At 46.2% G+C, this 14,527-nt stretch overlaps 1 protein-coding gene across 1 annotated transcript in view; it reads left to right on the top strand.

Moving 5' to 3' along the window:
* The first annotated feature begins 494 nt into the window (after positions 1-494).
* Positions 495-14,527, top strand: part of LOC126188053 (serine/arginine repetitive matrix protein 2-like) — a 354,700-nt gene continuing 340,667 nt past the window's right edge. The window contains exon 1 of the mRNA XM_049929488.1: positions 495-809. The gene's annotated coding sequence lies outside the window, so the exon portion shown is untranslated. The remainder of the gene's footprint in view (positions 810-14,527) is intronic.

Raw genomic sequence — 14,527 nt, 5'->3', positions numbered from 1 at the left:
GCAGAATGTAATAAATTATAAACCTTTCAACACGTTTAATTTGAAAACGTCACGTCATACGTCAGTCATATCTCGATTGCAAAGCACTTCAAGAAGATGCAGTACACAAACAATGTACTTCACCCAAAGATGCATACTTTACAAGCAAATTACAAGTGAAATACAAACACAATAGCTGAAGAGTGAAAGAAAGAGAAGAACTAAAATTATCTCAGCGAAGTATTAGAAGTATGAGCGGGAATTGTAGATACATTTTCTCTTTCACGTTAAACTCAAGTGACATGCATACAATGATTACTTCATTCATCAACAATATCTGTTATACTCTTAATCAATTTAATTGTGATCGAAAGGAGATGTTATTATATAGTTAATTTGCAATGGTCCTTGTCGTGAACTGCTGCAAACGCAATTTAACTTCGTTCTGACAATTTTTGTATGTACTCTGTGGCGAAAATATGTTCAACGTATAATGTCTTTGAAGTTCATGGAACGCAAACATCGGAAAATGGAAGAAATATTGTACCTAACTAAATATTTAGGCTTTTGTTAGCCTGGTAATGTTATGTGATGATCTGGAGCATATTTTATGTGTACAGTTTCGTAGCATTGGTGAATGCAAGCATTTTGTGGCTTTAGTTAGAAGTTTATGGACGAACAAGTGTTAAACAAGGTTATTTTATGTGGTCGACAAACCAAACTCCGTTTTTATGTAAGACTTGTTTTGGGTGTATCTCGGAAACGTCGAGCAGTACTCGATGATGATACTACTAGAGATGTTCTCTAATGGCAGTCTTCTGGCTTTAAAGGTACCTAGGTTACGCTAATAGTGTAATGTTTAAGAGAAATAGTAGTGTAGGTCATTACAGCACCAGATTTTTTATGTCTAAATGTATTTTTTAGTTTGCATAATATCCAGTTACCGTTATTAAATTTCAAAAAAATGAACATTTCTTCTTTCGTCTGTTAACATTGTAGCTAGGAGTAATATCCAGTAAAGGTAAAGGTGCATCATTGCGTGATGGAAGTGTTTACTCCCTCATTGGTACTACATTTTTTAAGAAATTACCGTTGTTGCACTGTCAGCTCGGTAGAGTACGAAATTACTGTTAATTGAATTACACTTGGTTTTAAATCAATGTTAAGAAACCTGGAGTTCATCATTTTCAGTTTTCATGGTTGTTCTTGATTTGGAACACACTGACTGATTTAAAGAAATATTACATTTCCACACTTCAGATTAAGCAATAGCTGTCCATTTACACTAGTAGTTTGTGTTTGAAATTATCTTGAACTTAAAATAAACTTTGTCAGAATTAAATGATGTGAACACAGGCAAACAGATGTTATTTATTCTGTGATTGTGTTTGTAAAAGGAATGGTTGGGGAATGCTGTTTACTTCAGTTTTACTAAAGCTGAAGCAGACTGCCACCTGGGAATGAAACCCCAGTTCCCTATATGGCAGGCACATATCAGATGCAAGCTGTTTGCTTTGGGTATACCTTTTGCATCCATTGTGAAACACACAGTGTCTTAACCTGTGAAAATGGAACATAAGCCAGTAGTAAACAATCAAGTTTATTCCACGATCAACTGTACACTGTCCTTAAAAAACAAAGAAAAGCAATTAGAAAGTTTTGTTGTAGTCTTTACATTATTTTTGTTTCCTCGTATCCACAGATCTCTGATTACTTGAAAGGCTATGACTCTTTAATGAAAGATTTAATGTGTAAGGTAATCAGAGAAGTATATTTTGGAAGTAAAGTATTGCTCTGCGGCAGTCTGTACTCTGCAATGAACATTTGTGGCATGTGATGTACCGCTCAGCATAGTAAGTGGATCATAGCTTCTCAGGAACATTTGGCCCTACTCTTTCAATTAAGTTACCTTTGAGCTTATTTCACCAACTACATCAATGATTCTGTATCATCAAGCAGCTAAGAAAAGCACCTAAACCATATTCTAAAAGAGTGAATGTATCAATACGTAGTTTTCGTTGAGTTGTAGTGAATGATAGACTTTCTTGTGTAGACCTATGAACGTGATTTTTAATGTTTAGAGCTGCCAATTAGTGATACCAATGTTTCTTTTTGTTTATGTAACTGAATCTATATCTGTGGCCTTCCAAAGAGCCTTCAAAGATGACTTTTGACATAATGTATGCACTTAAGTCCATTTCATGAGTTTATTGTGACAGTCATATCAGATGCTCAAAATGTCCACATTGAGCACTGAAACGTGTTAACAAGCAAATCTGGACAGGCAGTAGGCCTTAGAATTTTTATCACAGAGCATGCCCATGTCATATGGCATTCAGTGTCTTCAAGAGTTGTTGGTGTTTCCTTGGGGTCTATGGAAGTAACAGATTCCACCCGACTGCTTTGACCCATGAAGTCATCAAAATGGTGGACACATCTACTTTCAAAAAAAAAAAAAAAAAAAAAAAAAAAAAAAAAAAAAACTGTGTTCACAAGCCACATCATTTCAAATAAAGCACTTAAGCTTTTGACAGCAGTCTCCGCCATCATCGTCAGAAGTCGAAATCACTGACTAAGTTGGCACAGTGTTCAACTTATATAGGTGTATTGACAGCATCTGGAACTTTCCAGAGAGGGCCAGTGTGGTGCAGGCGCTAAAAGCAAGTTGATCAGATCCTAGCAGCTCCATCATGCCGTTGGACCACGTGACATCACATGGAGCGAGCAGCCAGCGTCACATTTGAAACTTCTGCTCCCACGTCCCCACAAGCATCAAGCCCATGTCTTTGCTTTCACTCAGTGTCCAGATTCCACTCCCTGTGGCCCCATTCTCTGTTAAAAATTTTGCTGTTTGTTGTAATTTCAGCACTTCTTTGATAACAGAATCTCAGTATAATGTTGGCCGAGCCAAAACTCTCGCTTTTTCAAACTGTGTTTTATGCCCATTTTGTAGGCAATTTTCAGCCGTGGCTGACCCTTTGTTTGACTCGTCGTGAATGCTTTGCATGATGCTTGGCAACAGTGTGAATGATTTGACCTGTGTAAATACTACCACATTCACAGGGGTCACGATACATGCCAGGAACTCAAAGACCTAGGTTGTCTTTAACGGGGCATAACATATCTCTTATCTTGGAGGCAGGCTGGAACACTGGTCTCAGTCCATATGTCATCATCACGCACCCTGTCTTGCTAGTAGTTGCTCCACAGCATGGAAGGAATGAAGCCAGCATGGCCTCTTCCACTGATTTATGAGGCATCTTCCACTGATGGCGCTTGCATGTTTTAGCAATTTTCCCCCTTGCTGTAACCATTTTCTCTAAACACTTGCTTCAAATGCTGAAATTGAGACTTTAAGTGGTTGTCACCAGAAATAATTTTTGCCCTTGTGCTAACACGTCGAGGACTTCTTTCGTCTGCAGGGTGGTGAAAACTGTTGGCATTTAACTACCAGTCAGTGTGCATTGTTCAGTGTACAGGGAATATACGCACACTGACCATTGCTTGAACACAAACAGTTTACATAACCCTGTACACAAGACAACAGTCCTCAACTTGTTAGTACAAAGGGCAAAAGTTATTTCTGATCATGACCATCTAGAGTCTGAATTTCAGCATTTGAAGCATATGTTCAGAGAAAATGGTTACAGCAAGGGGAAAAATTGCTAAAGTGTTAAAGAGCCACCGTCAGAAGACACCTCGTAAATCAGCAGAAGAGGCCAAGATGGCGGCATTCCTTCCACGTCATGGAGGAAATATGATCAAGATAGGGCACATAGTGCAGAGACATGGACTGAAACCAGTGTATCAGCCTGCCTCCAAGATAAGAGATTTGTTATGCTCCCATTAAAGACAACATAGGTCTTAGAGTTCTTGATGTGCATAGTGTTCCCTGTGAATGTTGTGTTTACATAGGTGAAACAATTCGTACTGTTACCTAGCATTGTCTAGAAGTCGGTTGTGGTTGGACGTTGCCTAGAAAATGAGCACAAAATACAATTTAGGAAAAAAAAAAAAACGGTTGTTTTGGCTCAGATAACATCATGCTGGGATCCTGTTATCAAACAAGAGTATGAAATCAGAATAAATAGCAACAGTTCTAACACAGGCCAGGGGTACACACTTAATAAGGCATGGGGGGGGGGGGGGGACTGGGCCTGTTGCTCTTCTGTTTGTTAAAACTACAAAATTCCTGGGGCTCATGCTCGATAGGAAACACTCTCGGTCCTCCTATGTGTCTTACATGGCAGCACGCTGTATGCAGTCCCTCACTGCCCTACGTGCCCTCAGTGATACTTCCTAGGGTGCAGATCGAATCAGCCTCCTCCATTTCTGCCAGTCTCATGTCCGTTCAAAACTAGACTATGGGTGTTTCGTTTATACATCTGCACATCCGTCCTCCTTACGCTATCCCAATACTATCCACCATCAAGGTATCCATTTGGCCTCTGGTGCCATTTAGCCTGGTTGAGAGTCTGTACGCAAAAGCTGCTGAACTACCACTGTCACCCTCTGCGGGTCCAGGGGTTAGAATAGGCCCTAGGTATTCCTGCCTGTCATAAGAGGCGACTAAAAGAAGTCTCACTTTTCAGCTCTGTGAGTTCAGGTCCAATTCTATGGTTTGGCCTGCCACTTTTCCAAATTCTACAGAAGTGCGGGCCATATGGGGAAGGATGCCGCACGTAGTGCACAAATTGTCCATAGTGCCCTTAGATTCGATCTCTTGAATTCCTTGTCATGGCTTTGCATCTCCACCTGCGATTCAACTATTTGGGCAAGGACATTTTCTGAGGTATGTCATCTTCTTCCATTGTCTCCTGTCCTCTTGCACCCCCATGACATTATTGGATTTCTCTGCACCCAATATCCAGCACAGTAGCCAGTCCGTTGTGTTGGGCCCTCATGTACCCATTTGGTGGTAGCCCCCTGACAACACAGGGATCACACTGCTGATGCCTGAGGTGTAAACTCCCCACGTATGCCAAGGAGTAAATGCCTGTCTTCCTGGACCATCAGGACTCTTGGCAACAGCCGTCATGCCAGGTGGCCTTTGCTGTGGCTGGATGGTGCCCATGGGGAGAGCCCCTAATTGGTGGAATCAGGCAGATGACCCGCAATGAAGCGGACTAAGTCATCTCTTGCTGGTGACCGTACAGCGCCAGCAGTTTCTAAGAAGGGTAAGATCGAATACAATTCTGACAGGTATCGCTTCCCTCCCTCGCTACACCATGGGAAGAACATAGGGGTACAGAACGGAGAGAGCCATATTTGCCTATGTTTTTAAGTCTGTAGGCGAGCTGATAGGGACTCCTTTCTACCTATGAAGCCTCGAAGTTTTTCATTTAACACCTTGAGAGGATAAGTTTGGAGAAGTGACAGCGCTGTCAAAGATGCGGAATGGTGCAGTCTTGATTCAGACAGCATCCCCAGCCCAGTCCCGAGCGTTACTCGCATGTGACAAGCTGGGTGATATTCCTGTTTCCATCACTTCCCATAAAAGCCTCAACATGGTCTAGGGGATCATTTTCCATCATGATCTCCTCTTGCAGTCTGACGACGAGCTCTACTCCAATTTAGAGCAGCTGGGTGTTCATTTCATCCGGCGCGTCTACAGGGGACCCAAAGGCAACAGGGTTGCTACCGGTGCCTTCATATTGGCCTTTGAGGTTGATTAATTGCCTAAAAGGTCAAGGTGATGGTTTACCTCTGTGACATTAAACCATACGTCCCTCCCCCTATGTGGTGCTTTAAGTGCTGGACATTTGGGCACGTCTTCCCGCTGCACTTCCAACACCACATGTTGAGACTGCGGATGTCCACTGCACTCAGATACTCCATGTGCACCTCCTCCCACTTGCATCAGATGTGGAGAGCACCACTCCTCCTGCTCGCCAGACTGCTCAGTACACCAAAAGGAGTGGAGAATAATGGAGTACAGGACCTTGGACTGGTTGACTTACACAGAGGCTAAATGTTAATTTGAAAGATTACACCCCATTCGGTTGATGTTGACATGTGCTGCAGCTACGTCGTCATCGCCATCCCAAGTGCCAGTGGTTCCTCTGTGCCACAAACAGGGGGCCGTCCGGGCCACCAGAATACATCTGCCCCCTTGATGGTAGGGGGCAAATCTTCCTCCGTTGTTCCCAAAGCACCTACTTCGGGAGTAAGGCCACCCCCAAATGCAGGGGACATCGGCTCCTCTCGTGCGGAAGGGGTCCCTTGGGACCTTCTCTCCCTAGGTCTCCACTAATGCCACGGCGGACACTTGCCAGAGGCTCCAGGAGCCAAAAACTGCTAGACAAAGAACTTCACAGTCTTCCTCTGTGCCTGAAGCTACTTCAGAGAAGCCCTCCAAGCAAGCCCCTAAAGAGAAGAGAGAGGGCAAGCAAACAAAGAAGTCGGCTAAGAAAAATGACCCTCTGGTGGCCCCAACACCACCAGTCCCTACCAATTCTGCATCGGAGGATGCGGTGGAGATCGTAGTGTCCCCAGTGGACCTGGATCTCACTGATGCCTCATCCACCATAGAAATGGCTACAAATACTCAATTGGTGGCAGCAGGTGACCTTGAGGCATAACCTGCCTCCTTGCGCTCTTCATGCCTTCCCAGCCTCACGATAACATCATCCTCCAGTGGAATTGCAGCGGTTTTTTCCACCACCTGGCTGACATATGGCAACTCTTAAGCTTTACACCTGCTTACTGCATTGCCCTCCACAAAAACTGGTTCCCAGCAATGCGGACCGTGCCCTCCATGGCTATAGCAGATATTACAAGAACCATAGTGACTATAATAGTGTGTCAGATGGAGTTTGTGTCTATATCCTGAATTCAGCATGCAATGAACCTATGCCCCTTTGAACCCCTCTTGTGGCTGTGGCTGTCAGGACAAGGACGACACAGGAAGTAACAGTCTGCAACATATATCTTCCTCCACATGGTGCACTACTCCTCAATGCATTGGCTGCCTGATTGATCAACTTTCTAAACCTTTCCGACTTTTGGGAGATTTTAACACTCATAACTCCTTGTGGGGTGGCGTTGTGATTACTGACCGAGGCAGAGGTGTCGAAAATTTACTGCCACAACTCGACCTCTGCCTCTTAAATACACGTGCCCCTACACATTTCAGTGTGGCACATGGCACATATTCTGCCATTGAACCCTTGGTTTGCAGTCCTGGACTTCTCCCCTCTATCCACTGGAGAGCACATGACGACCTGTGTGGTAGTGACCACTTCCCCATCTTCCTGTCACTGCCCCGGCGTCAGGCCCACGGATGCCTGCCCAGATGGGCTTTAAACAAGGCACACTGGGATGCTTTCACCTCTGCTGTCACCATTGAATCCCCCCACATGGTAACATCTATGAGTTGGTTGAGCAGGTAACTACAGCGATCGTTTCTGTGGCGGAAAACACGATCCCTCGTTCTTTAGGGTGCCTCCGGCGAAAGACAGTTCCTTGGTGGTCACCAGATGTCGCTGAGGCAATTAAGGAGTGTCGGCAAGCTGTACAGTGGCACAAGCTGCATCCTTCCCCGGAGCACCTCATAGTCTTTAAACGCCTCCGTGCTATCGTTCGCCAGCTGATCAGAAGAGTGATCAGGAGTGTTTGGAGAGATACTTCTCGACCGTTGGGTGCCATATGTCATCTTCCCAAGTCTGGGCAAAGATCAAACGAGTTTTGGGCGCCAGACTCCAACAGGTGTTTCTGGTGTTAACATAAATGGCATATTATCTACCGATGCAAACGCGATTGCCAAGCACTTTGCTGAGCACTATGCTCGTGCCTCTGTGTCAGAGAATTACCCCCGAGCCTTTCGCACTCGCAAACGGTGGATAGAAGGGAAAGTCCTCTTGTCCACTGCACACCACCGTGAATCGTATAATGCCCCATTTACAGAGTGGGAGCTCCTCAGTGCCCTTGCACATTGCCCTGCCACAGCTCCTGGGCCAGATCGGATCCACAGTCAGATGATTAAACATCTCTCGTCAGACTATAAGCGACATCCCCTTGTGTTCTTCAACCAGATCTGGTGTGATGGTGTCTTTCCATCGCACTGGTGGGAGAGGACCATCATACCAGTGCTCAAACCTGGGAAGAGCCCGCTTGATCTGGATAGTTATTGGCCCTTCAGCCTCACCAACATTCTTTGTAAGCTGCTGGAACGTATGGTGCGTCAGCGGTTTGGTTGGGTCGGGTCCTGGAGTCACATAGCCTACTGGCTCTGTGCTCTACCACTTGTGTCCCTCGAGTCTGCCATCCGAACAGCCTTTTCCAGACACCAGCACCTTGTGCCGTCTTTTTTTATTTACGAAAAGGGTATGACACCAATTGGCAACATCATATCCTTGCCACATTGTACGAGTGAGGTCTCAGAGGCCCGCTCCCGATTTTTGTCTAGAATTTCCTGTCACTTCGTACTTTCCCATTTCCAAGTTGGTGCCTCCCATAGTACCCCCATATCCAGGAGAATGGGGTCCCGCAGGGTTCTGTATTGAGTGTATATTTATTTTTAATGGCCATTAATGGTCTAGCAGCAGCTGTAGGGTTGTCCGTCTCACCCTCTTTGTATGTAGATGACTTCTGCATTTCATTCTGCTCCACCAGTAGTGGTGTTGCTGAGCAGCACCTACAGGGAGCCATCTACAGGGGACAGTCATGTGCTCTTGCCCACGGCTTCCAGTTTTCAGCCACAAAGTCGTGTGTCATCACTTCTGTCGGCATTGAACTGTTCATCTGGAATCAGAACTTTACCTTACTGCTGATCCCCTCACTGTAGTGGATACATATCGATTCCTTTCGACGTCCGATTGACTTGGTTTCCTCACCTTCTTCAGCTTAAACGGAAGTGCTGGCAGCACCTCTATGCCCTCCGCTGCCTGAGCAGCACCAACTGGGGTGTAAATCGCTCTACGCTGCTGCAGCTCTACAGAGCCCTTGTTCTATCGTGCCTTGACTATGGGAGCCTGGTTTATGGTTCGGTGGCACCCTCAGCGTTGCGTTTTACTCGACCTAGTGCAAAACTGTGATGTTCAAATAGCAGCAGGAGCTTTTAGGACGAGTCCGGTGACCAGCATCCTGGCGGAGGCTGGAGTCCCTCCATTGCAGGTCAGGTATGCGCAACTGCTTGCCAATTACGTTGCACATGTTTGTAGTTCTCCTACGCATCCGAATTACCGTCTCCTTTTCCACCCATGGCGGTTCATCTCCTGGATTAGCGGCCTAGGTCAGGACTCACAATTGCAGTTCGCGTCTGATCCCTTCTATCTGAACTGGACCTTCCACATGGCCCAAATGATTCAATTCACCCAATGGCTCTCCGCTGTCACAACCTCTTGATTCTTGACTTGTACCAAGGCCGTGAAGTGGTTTACACCGACAGCTCGATGGCTGATGGTCACGTTGGCTTTGCATATGTCCATGGAGGGCATATTGAACAGCATTCCTTGCCCAATGACTGCTATGTTTTCACTGCAGAGCTAGTGTCTATATCTCGTGCTCTTGAGCGCATCCGTTCATGCCCTGGGAAGTCGTTTCTTCTGTGTACTGACTCCTTGAACAGCCTACAAGCTATTGACCAGTGCTACTCTCGTCATCCTTTGGTAGCGACCATCCAGGAGTCCATCTATGCCCTGGAACAGTCCGGTCATTCAGTGGTGTTTGCGCGAACCCCAGGACATGTCGGAATCCCAGGCAGCGAACGTGCTGACAGACAGGCCAAACAGGCTACACGGAAACTGCTTATGGAGATCGGCATTCCCACAACTGACCTGCCTTGGTTTTTATGCTGCCAAGTTTTTCTCTTTTGGGAGACGGAATGGCATAGACTCAGTACACACAACAAACTGCATGCCATTAAGGAGACTATGAATGTGTGGCAGTCCTCCATGCGGGCTTCTCACAGGGACTCTGTGGTTCTCCGCCATCTGTACATTGGCCACCCTTGGATGACACACTGGTGACCCCTGCACCGTGAAGAGCCGCCTCGGTGTCGGTGCAGCGCCCGGTTCACAATGGCCCATATTTTCGTGCACTGTCCCACTTTGATCGCCCTGCGACAAAATCTTCGGTTACCAGAGTTGTTGCCGCTAATTTTATCTGACAATGCCTTATCGGTTGATTTAGTTTTACATTTTATTCGTGAGAGTGGGTTTTATCACTTGATCTAAGTGTTAGTGCATGGCCTTTGACCCTCCGTGTCCTCCACCCCAGTGCTCTTAGGGTGGAGGTTTTAATGTGTTGCAGAGTGGCTAGCTTCTCCTTTTTATTCTCATTTTCAGCCAGGCGTGGTAATCTGTTTTGTCGTTTTAACCTCTTCTACCTGTTTTGTGCATTTCTGTGGTTTTCTTGTCCCCTTTTGTCCATTTAAGTGTTCGTTGCCCTTCTGTCATTTTTGTCGTTTTTCCTTTTTCTCCATTTTGTGTTGTCAGTCACTCTTGTTTTATTCTCACCCTTGTGACATTGTTTTATTTGGAACAAGGGACTGATGATGACCCAGCAGTTTGGTCCCCCCCCCCCCCCCCCCCCTTTTAAACCAACCCAACCAACCAGCTACCGCTTACCGTCGTGCCTTCTCCTCATCAGATATGTATGCTGTTTGTGTGCCAAGCGTGGCCACCCATCCTATACCTCCTTCTTCAATGACTCCTTTGATTGCCAGTACCGGGCGCGTCCCTCTTCTGTTATCTCCTGGAGTTCGCTTTTGGCTCTTGCTGTGGCAACTTAACTTCATGCTCCCTGCATATTTCTCGGTGGGTGTATGGTCTCGTATGACGGCCTGTATTCACTGTGGCCATCATTCGCATCTTACGGACACTACTCCAGCCTCGCTCTATCGCCTTCAGTTTCACGACCTTTCCGTGGAATTTCACGGTAGTATCTTTGTGTACAGTGATGGCTCTCGGACTGACCATGGTGTCGGGTGTGCCTTCCTCATTGGGGCTGTTTTTTGGTATTGGCTTCCGGAATACTGCTCAGTATTTACAGCAGAGCTCTTCGCCCTGTATCAGACCGCACAGTACTCCGGTGACACAGGCTTTTCAATTGTGTCATCTGCTCAGATTCTCTCGGTGCCCTTCAAAGTCTCTGTGCGCTGCATACCATCCATCCCTTAGTGCAACATGTCCAGGAAAGCTGTCACTTGCTCACTCTTGATGGAGCCGCTGTGACATTTCTGTGGGTTCCTGGTCACATCGGTCTGACAGGAAACGAGGCTGTTGATGCTGCTGTTAAGGCTGCAGTCCTCGTACATCAGCCCACTAGTTCTTATATTCCCTCTGATGATCTCTGTGTTGCTGTCTGTCAGTAAGCGGTTTCACTTTGGCATCACCACTGGTCCTCCCTTCTTCATGGGATCAAGCTTTGGGCTATTAAGCCTTTTCCAGCGGCTTGGACGACCTCCTTTCGGCCCTCTCTTCGCAAGGAGCTCATTTTAACTAGGTTGCATATTGGGCACTGTCTCTTTAACCGTCACCATTTGTAAAATGTTGCTCCCTCTTCCTCTTTTCTGTTAAAATTGTTGTGGTATTTCTGAATCTCTGTAGCTTTCCTATACATATGTGCATAATAATGCAATGCCATGGCTATCACGCTTGTCTCACTAAATTTTATTTCATGATCACTGTCTTTAAACACCTGTTCCGTTACAGCTGATTTGTCGGTATGTCCTAGTCGACAGTTCCTTTTGTGTTCAGTTAAGTGGGTATCGACACTTCTTTTCATTGTCATTTCACAACGGATAATGAAAAGAAGTGTTAATACCCACTTAATCAAACACAAAAGGGAGTGTCCACTAGGACATACCAACAAATCAGCTGTAGCGGAACACTTTTTTAAAGATGGTGATCATGAAATAAAATTTAGTGAGACAAGTGTGCTAACCAGGACATCACAATTATTATGCCCATATGTATAGGGACACTATAGAGATTCAGAAACACCACAACAATTTTAATAGAAAAGAGGAAGGCTTTAAGTTAGACAAGATATGGCGCTTGACTTTGCACCAACAATTTGACAAGCGATTACCTTCAATCGAGAATAATGGCGTTAGTCAGAGATAGACTTACAGTCGGCCCCACGTGACGTATGGTGGTGCCCTCTATATGCTCTATGTAAACGAGACCTCCATGGCCTGGCAGCCAGTCATTGACTCACCTCAGATGATGTTGCCCACAGTTTGCAATGAAATGTCAGGAAGTAGTAGTTTTACAAATCGACCACAGCCTCTCAGCCTGAAAGTTTTACATCTAGTTGCACGACACCTCATGCAGCTGACAATCAAGATTAACCGTTGCAGAAACCTTAAGGTCATTGTCGTATCTTTGCCTGCTGCAACACAGAGTGAATAAACATCCCCAGGGTCTCGCCACTCTTCGACGGGTTCGTGCTTGGCTGCCACGGGACCCTAGCCTTTGCAGCATCTTTTCCCTTCTGTGGTGCATATCTATCCTCTTGCTATTCTTTTTACCCCTTCCTTGGAGAACATGTGTGGGGTGTTATTGGGAATGTTCTGCATTGTCTGTTGCTGACAACAGTCTCACCACTGTTTTTCGTTCCCTTTTACTTTCTTTGTTTCTCTTCTCCTCTTGTTCCTCCACTTTGGCATTTGAGGTTCCCCTCTTTCTTCTTCCTCCCTGTGTGCTCCTGAAGGCTGGCCCACGTGTCTGATGTGTAACAGGTGAATGGGTCGACAGGTAGGTTTCACACATACCCCCTGGTACAGGCCAGGCCCAGGGACAGGTGATTGCCTGAGCTGCAACCTTTCCAAATTGCCGATTGGTCCCTGTGTCAGATGATTGGGAGGTGTGAACAATAATCTAAGGAGGGTGAGCCCCCTTGTGAAGGGGCCCCCAATTGGAAGGAGCACGCCATTGGAGATGCTGGCAATCATGGGTGATTTTCTCGTGATGAGCCCGTCATCTTTCCAATCAACATCTACGAAACGTAAACATAATGAGGCTAACAATTCAAAGACCCTGCCAGCTGCACCATGTTTACTTGTGGTCTCGTGTACTTATGATGATCAGTCCTTTGCCATGGTAAATCCGTTTATTGTTATTCAGAAAGGTGTTGATGCAATTGCTGGCCCTGTGAAATCCTGCTCTCGATTACGGAATGGCACTTTGTTTGTGGAGACTACTTCTGATTTTCAAGCACAACAACTGCTTACCGCCTTGCTTCTCCACGCCTACCCTGTTCATGTCGAGGCCCATAGAACCCTGAATTCTTCCCCTGGTGTTATCTACACTGGGCTGCTTGACGGTGTAATGGAGGCCGAAATCCAGTCTTACCCCTCTGATCAGGGTGTCATTGCCGTCCATCGAGTGATGAAAAAGCTAGATTCCTCCGTAGTGCCCACCCACAGTTTTTTTCTCACCTTTGATAGAGTGGTGCTTCCGTCCAAGATCAAAGCAGGCTATGAAATTATCACAGTTAGACCGTACATTGTGAACCTGATGTGCTGCTACCAATGCCATCGTTTCAACCACCCTAGAATGTCTTGTCGACACCCAGGCAAATTTGTAACCTGTGGTAGGGTTGCGCACGAGGATGATTGTTTGCCTCCTCCTCCCTGCTGTATCAACTGCAATGGCAGCCATGCTGCCTCCTCTCTGGATTGTGGGCTGTCCAAGAGATAGGGTAAAGGAAAAAGTACCTTGCCCATCACTCGCAAGTTATTGGCGAGTTGCAAACCCTGCATTCTCCTGTCTGGCACCTATAGTTCTGTTCTTGTTATCCCTCACTCCATGAAGGACATGGCCACGTAGACATACAACCTCAAATTCAGCTCTGAGGTTGTAAAATTGCCCAGCGTCAAGGTAGCATCAGCGTCCCCCCATTCAGCTGTGCAACAAGCCATCAAGCTCTTGCCTCAAGGGGCAAAACCACCAGTTACACAACTGGTAGGTTGGAAAGGACAGAAGGAGTACTCCTGTGAAGACTTCCTATGTCTCTCCAGCTAAACAACACCGAGTCTTCCTCTGCTAACTGGAAAGGCTCAAAGAAGTCCACTAAAGGCAAACGGTCTTCTCCTTTGCTCACTCGAAGAACCTTTTTGACAGTGTTGCCACGAATACCTTAGCCCGGCCGGTCTCTGTGTCACCGTTGCGCACCACCAACTGTTTTTCAGCATTGGACTCCACAGACCGACAGCACATGCAAGCCGAAGCAGCCGAGGTGACACTCCCTACATCTCTTCCTCATCATAACTCCTCCAGTGGAACATTCACAACCTTTGGTCCCACAAAGAGGGTTTACGGCTACTTTTAGCATCGCAGTGTCCCCTTGTACTCTGCCTTCAGGAAACGAATTGCATCCTCACGACTGCTTTGAGCTTTCACATTTCTTCCTGGTTTGTTTTGCCCTTCCCCCTGAGGTTGGCATTGCATCTCATGGGGATGTCATGCTACTCTTATGGCATGATGCTGATAGTCAACCCATCTCCCTGGCTACCCATCTTCAAGCTGTTGCAGTTCGCCTTTTCCTTCCCCACCTGACTTTTTCCCTCTGTACCATTTATGTCCCTCCGTCATTAGCTGTC

This window comes from Schistocerca cancellata, chromosome 5 (assembly GCF_023864275.1).
Source record: "Schistocerca cancellata isolate TAMUIC-IGC-003103 chromosome 5, iqSchCanc2.1, whole genome shotgun sequence".
Taxonomy (NCBI): domain Eukaryota; kingdom Metazoa; phylum Arthropoda; class Insecta; order Orthoptera; family Acrididae; genus Schistocerca; species Schistocerca cancellata.
The sequence above is the reverse complement of the archived record's forward strand: the minus strand, read 5'-3'. Positions and strand labels throughout refer to the sequence as shown.